The following is a 6,985-nucleotide window of genomic DNA, read 5'->3' on the forward strand; positions in this document are numbered from 1 at the left end:
ATTAACATCAGTACAATTCTGGTTTTTATAAAGGGCTGGAAGAGTTCCCCTAATTACTACAACAGAGCATGTCAATTGCTCTTAATAGTTGCCTTTTACGTAGACACAGTACAGTCCAGCTGAGTGATTTTACTTTTGTTCTCCCCTATTTTATAAAATAAATTAGAAGAGAATAAATGTAAACCATATGGAACTAAGGTCGGGTCAGCAGCAATCCACTATATCACCTCCATTTAAGCAGTGTTTTCATAGTAAGGATCATGGCAACTGTCTAACTGGCTCATTCCCCTTTTAATTACCTTTTTACAGATGATACAATAAAACCTAATTGGAATGTTTCCCTTCTCTTTTAGAAACTTCTTTTTTCCCTAGATTCACTTTCAAATCTTGCAAGTGTTGGGGTTGGAGAAACAAGCAAATTTTTGTTCAAGGAACTGGTTTTGTATTCATAGCAAGACCTTGAAGAGATACAGCAGAAAATGATGAAGACATGTTGACAGAACAGTTTATTTGGACGTTAATGCTAGTATTTTTTATAAAAGGAGTCCCAACACAAACTGCAAGAAAATAAGTTTGTGAAGGAGGCTGCCTACAGAAGTTGTGGAAGCTCCATCCTCAGAGGTATTAAAAAAATCAACCAAGCCTTGGGCAACCTGCTCTAATGTTGAAGTTAGCCCTGCTTTAGATGACCTGTAGATGCATCTTCCAATATAAATTATTCAATGAAATTAGGCCTTGAATAAAAAATTTGATGGAGGAGGGAGGCAAAAATATGCAAACACGCACAAATGTGTGATTACTTAAGCATTATTTTCTTAGAAAATTAAATTAAACATTGATAATTTCAAAGATATGGGCTGGGAACACAGTCCTGTTTTTATATATGTAAAGAGGCTATTGGCTACAGTTTTGTTAGGGCCTTCTGCAGCTGGGTCTCAAACAATAAGATTCAGTTTCAGTTGCTTTTAGTTTGGTCAAACCGAAATTGTTAGAGCTGAAATCTCCCACACTGAATTACTTACTCAGGCTAGTGATTTTCTTTTAAGCCCCATCAAGAGTAGTTCAGTCATTTCCAAAAACAAATTAGCAGAAATATGCATTTCTTTCATATAAAGAAAATGTTTATAACCATTTAATTAAAGCTGTGCTTTTTAGTAATGTGTTCCAGTTTGGCAGCCTGGAAAACCTGCATAAATGGGACCAAGTCATGAGTGGCTTAGTTTACATAATTGCAGAAGAGATTTGGCGGCACTGTGTAGTTGGTCTCCAGCAGTCAGTCTCTTCACAATGAACATATTCCATCTCAGAGCTTCAGAGGCAAGCAGAACTCTTCGTATTAAAATAAAAAAAATAAATAATAATAATAATAATAAAAAAGGCTTCCTATAGGAACAATGTGGTGAAGGCCAAGGAACAGAACAGAAATCAGTGATGCTGCTGGTCCACAGCAGTGCAATTTGAGTAGCATGACTGAATGGAGAGCACAGCAAAGAGTTAAGACAGGGTGGAGGTGAAAGGAAGGAGGAAGGGTTGAGTGTAGGAGAAGTGGGAGGATTTATGAACACTAAAGCATATTCTTCTCAAGAACTTGAAACTCAGTCCTGAGCTCACTGCCTTCCCATGAATTCATAATTTTAAAAAGGTATTAAATCTTTAATTGCAGTATGATGTAACAATTTCCTTTTTCCCTCACAGGATTTATGAACAAAATGGATTCTGTTCACCAAATGGACCAAGCTCCTGAAAAAAAACTGTATAAATGTCCTTATTTGAAAAAGGAAGATGTGTAGAAAAGGAGGCAGAAGACCACAGAAAGAAAAGTATGGGTTCAATGACAAAGCCAGCTGAATGCAGCCCTGAGGAACGGAGTCCTGTCCCTGCCGTCATCTCATCATCTTCTTGTGATTTGGGCAAGTTCCTTAACCTAGATTTTTCACAAACAACAATCATTTATTGAGTTCCTCCCCTACAAGAAGTCTTGACTTTAAGTTTCTTTGTGTATCTGCCCTTAGGATGAGGTGCTTCATGCTCCCCAAGTGTATATTTCTAATCATTACAGTCAGCTAGCTCAGATGCAGGTTTCTCCAGTGTGGATGCTACAGTCTGAAGAAATGAGTGCCCTCTACAGAGATTAGTTCAAAAAAGTATTGAGTTCTCACAGCTGCAACAGAACACACCAGGGGCTATATGTGAACAAAGACAATCCTAGAGAATGCTAAACAATCTCTTTAAAAAAAAATGTCCATGTCCAGGTATCACATACTGGACCAAAATCATTACGTTTTTCCAATCTTTTTCCAGTTGTAAAGTAAAATTCCCATTTTCTTATCCTTCAGGACATTTGAGAAAAATGAGTTAATTCATGTTCAAGAAACAATTGGATACTATACTGATAAATGCCATAAAGGGAGGGCAAAAAAAAGATAAAATTAGTTATTCTGGTTTTACAACATGGTGCAGGGAATGTGCAGCAAATCAGGTATGCGGCCATACAAAAGAACACATGAAATATACAATAACTGCTTTTCCTGGGTTTTATATATACATTCTAGCCAGTGAAAAGTCATATTTCTTGTGCCCACGTAACTAATTACTATAAGATACAGTGTAACTAAGGCTGTAGACCTTTTTTTTATGAAATAAAAAAGATTTAAAATTAAACAAGATGAATGAAAGAAAGCTATAAGGAGTGAGGCAGTATGTAAACCTCAATCTGATGACTTTTGCTGTCACCAGCATCCAGTGTTGTTCATCGCAGGGCAGGTTTACACTTGGAATCCCCAGGCTGAGAACAGGGACCAGTGCGATTGCAGGTGGGCTCCCAGTGCCACCCTCCATCCCATCCCCTCTGCTGCCCAGGGGTGATCTACACTGCATGTGGCAGCCCTGAGTACAATGAATCTTAAGTTGTGAAAACAGTCTCAAGTTGCGCCAGGGCAGATTCAGGCTGGATATTAGGAAGAACTTCTTCACTGTAAGAGTCGTTAGTCATTTGAACGGACTCCCCAGAGAGGTGGTGGGGTCACCATCCCTGGAGGTGTTCAAAAAACGTTTAGATGTGGCGCTTCAAGACATGGTTTAGTGGGTTTAGCGGTCATGGTGGCATCAGGTATATGGTTGGACTTGATGATCTTTGGGGTCTCTTCCAACCATAATGATTCTATGATTCTATGAATCATGTTAACTCTAGCATGAGAACTAATCTAACTCCAGGAATGTGAAACACTATTTGATCTATTTACTCTGCCAAGAAGCAGCATGAAAAAAAACTCCACCTAGCAACTATACCATTACCAAAGTACACTAGCAGGGAAACAAACCTTTTGTTTTTCTGCCACTGGCTACGATAGATGAGCCTGCAAGAGTTACTGTGACTTCCATTCCCATGTTCTTAAAAACACACTACGTGCACTCAGTTTTAACAGGTATGCAGATGTCTATTATTTTAATGATATCCAAACTGAGGCTACATGACTCAAGAGAGAGCCAGTATGGCTTATAAAAACAGATAGACTTAGTTATTTTTTAACAAGTGTGCTTATGTTGATACCTTGTATTCTTACAAGCAGGTTGGTGGCAGTAACCAGCTGCAGCTTTCAGATGTCGAGTGCATAGATTTCCATGTTCCTGCAATACCTCTCCTTAGTCCAGGAAGGGCAGGGAAGGTTCTTACTTCCCCTTGCAGGAAAACAGACAATGACACTTTGTTGTTTGCCCGGACATACACGCAGGTGCCACTGGTACAAGTGCCACAATTCTTAATTAGCCAATGCAGCATCAAAAGTGGCCACAGAGTTGATGCCTAACTTTCCATCATGTTGGTTACAGAACTGATATTGTGTTAATATTGGCTAACAATATATTTACAGTTAATATGATATTTAAGATACGTGGAGTGAAATCTTGTCAGTGTTGTTATTCCTTTACATAAAATGGGTCTTCTGCTGCACAAATTGTTCACAAGATCATTATCTCAACAACTGCATCATCATATTTTGTAACTGCACAAACAGGATCTGTGGCAGACGGTGACCTGACATCGCCGATGAGCTCAAGTCCTTTCTCCAGCAGAAACATTAAACTTCTCCACACTGTCCTTATTTATAGCTTAAACTCTAAGGAAGGAAATTACTAAGCACTTGACATTCACAGCCTTCTGGCAGAGACTGCAGCCAGAGAAAGGTGCAGTGGGAACCATTTTTGGCTAGTGGTTTAGAATATGGCAATCTCCCTTCTCAAAAATAAATTACAGCCAGTATATTTGCTTCACTTGTATTTTTATTTACAAAAAGGCACCTTAAAACATTTGATAAATTCTCGTCATAGGTGGGCCAGTTTAGCAACTTTGGTATAAGATTTTTTTAACTGTCACAGACTGCAACCCTTCTAATCTACAGGTATTTTTATAAAGCAGGCTTTTAAAAACAGTTTCTCAGTCAGAAAAAAAATCAGGTGTTTTTTGATAAAGAATTTTTAAGCATTGGCAGTAGAGTTAATTGATCAACTATAAAACTGTTAAGTTGTAATTTATAGCAGCTATAATGGCAACAATGTCTGAGTGATCACCCTATGCTGCCACAAAAGACGTACCTCATCTGTTATAGCATGAAATACTGCAAGATGGTTTGTAATGATGCATATATCTTGTTACCTGCTGATAATAACCTATCAGCAAGGATAACAGTTTAATTATATAGTACATCTCCTGCTGGCTTCCAAATATTTCTGCTGCTCTTCACTAATTTCTTCGATAAAAAAGAATCAGTCTCCTTATTTTACACTAGTACATTAATTTATGAATGGAAGACAGAAAGCTTTTATTAGCTGCTGAGGGGCCTGAATTCTTTGTGTGGTCATCACGATATAAAAATCTAGCCCCAGCTGCCCATAAATCCTGAAGGATGGTGGAGAACAGGCCCCAGATCAGCTAAAGGATGTGGAAGGAATGCCAGACTAGACCTCTCAGAGACGTGCAAAATATTATCTCAAAGCGGCACTCAGCCCTGGCCAAATAGGATCTCTGCTTACACTGATATAGTACAGGCAACTTGGATGAAATATCTTTCTCTTGCTGTCCTTCAGGTTCATTCTGAGCATGGGATCATAGCACCCATCTTGGGAACGGCGCTGGCCCAGCAAGAGCAGAGGAGCATTCAGTATGCAGGAACCTTCGAGGTGGGCACCAACGGCTAAGGTTCAGTGTTTGGCACAGAAGAAGTGAGAAGGTAAATTGGTCTGGGATTAATGATACAAAATTGGAAATCCTTTTGTCTGTGAAAGAATAATCTGTGTGTCTACGTACTGGGGACCTCCAACACAGTCCTATCCCTTTGAACTCCTGCTCAAAAAAAAAGTTTTGAGCATGTATTCCTATGATGACCTATTAATAGTGCTTTCTACTAGAGTTTGCTCTTTGCAGAGGCAAATATGTCAGCTTGTTTGTTAATAAATACATCAACATTTCTTCCTGGAGTGAACTCCTATCAAAGCCTGTAAAATGGGAATCAGAAATCTGGGTTGAGTCAGAAGAATGTCTTTAAATTTGAGAACTACTTATAAAAAAATAAGATTTTCCTTCATACATATTTCTCTGAGTAATAAGTAGCTGATAATAAATAGCTGATAGTAAGGATTTTCCCCCTCCATTTCTGAGCAATTACTTTTGAAATACTTTTGAAAATTAGAAATATTTTAGCATGCATGCACAGCAAGTGGACATGTTTGAGAAGTTCTTACTTTGCCTAACACGCTATAATTTGGTGTAGAGAATTGGAGATGTATTATAATAATGAGAATTGGCAGTGCTTTAAAGTCCTGTAGTTAAAATAACCTTTAAAGTTACTATCTTCCATTGTGAGTTTTTAAGTGCACAGAGATAAGTGCACATTCATGAAAAACCTGAATGCAAAGATATTTACTTTCCTGGGTTTTAGCTCCTACTGACGATGCAGTGATGAAACAGAGAATATAGCAACAAGGCCACATCATGTAAAAAACCAAGAGGAATAAAATACATACTTCCGTGCAGACTTAACAAGTTTGTTCCAACAACTGAGATTGGGCTGCTGTGCTTTACTGATCCCTGCAAGCAGTAACACTGTGCTGGCCCGCAGAACACTGATCTACTTTACACCACAAAACATGTTATTTTGATAGAACAACATGTCTCACAGAGGGGTTGTTCCAGGTTGTCCTTCTCCCTGCTGTGCTGGCTGGAGCAAGCTGAACTCCGTAAGCACAGAAGAGAGAAACGTTCAGCTGACAGAACCCTGCACCTAACATTGGAAGGTTTGTATCAAATGAGTTACTGGCTGTGGCCTGGAAAGAACTAGTAGTAAAGTGAGAAGGAACTTTTCACTCTTCAGAAAAAATCTAGCATTATATTACCCATACTACCCAATTACTCCACATCAGCCTGTACCTCTGTCCTCTGTGATCCCTCTCTATTTTCAGTGAAGATCAAGGAAGCCTCAGAATGGATCTGAGCATAATATTCTTTTTCCCAGATAATTCAAACATTCTTAAAGACAGAAGGGTATCATAGGATCGTTTAGATTGAAAAAGACCTTTAAGATTATGAAGTCCAACCATAAACCTAGAGCCGCCAAGTCCACCACTAAGTCATGTCCCTAAGCACCACATCTACATATCTTTTAAATACCTCCAAGGATGGGGACTCCACCACTTCCCTGAGCAGCCTATTCCAGTGCTTGATAACCCTCTTAGTGAAGAAATTTTTCCTAACATCCAATCTAAACCTCCCCACGGCACAACTTGAGGTCATTTCATCTTGTCCTATCCCTTGTTGCCTGGAAGAAGAGACCAACCCCCACCTCACTACACCCTCTTTTCAGGTAGTTGTAGAGGGTGATAAGGTCTCCCCTGAGTCTACTTTCCTCCTTGGGCTGCAGCCTGCAATCCACTGTCCATCACTGGGACACTAAGTATCAGTTTTATATACTTTTCTTCTTATTTCCATTATTAG

The sequence above is a fragment of the Cariama cristata genome, unplaced genomic scaffold, assembly GCF_000690535.1.
Source record: "Cariama cristata isolate BGI_N322 unplaced genomic scaffold, ASM69053v1 scaffold9459, whole genome shotgun sequence".
In the NCBI taxonomy this organism is placed as follows: Eukaryota; Metazoa; Chordata; class Aves; order Cariamiformes; family Cariamidae; genus Cariama; species Cariama cristata.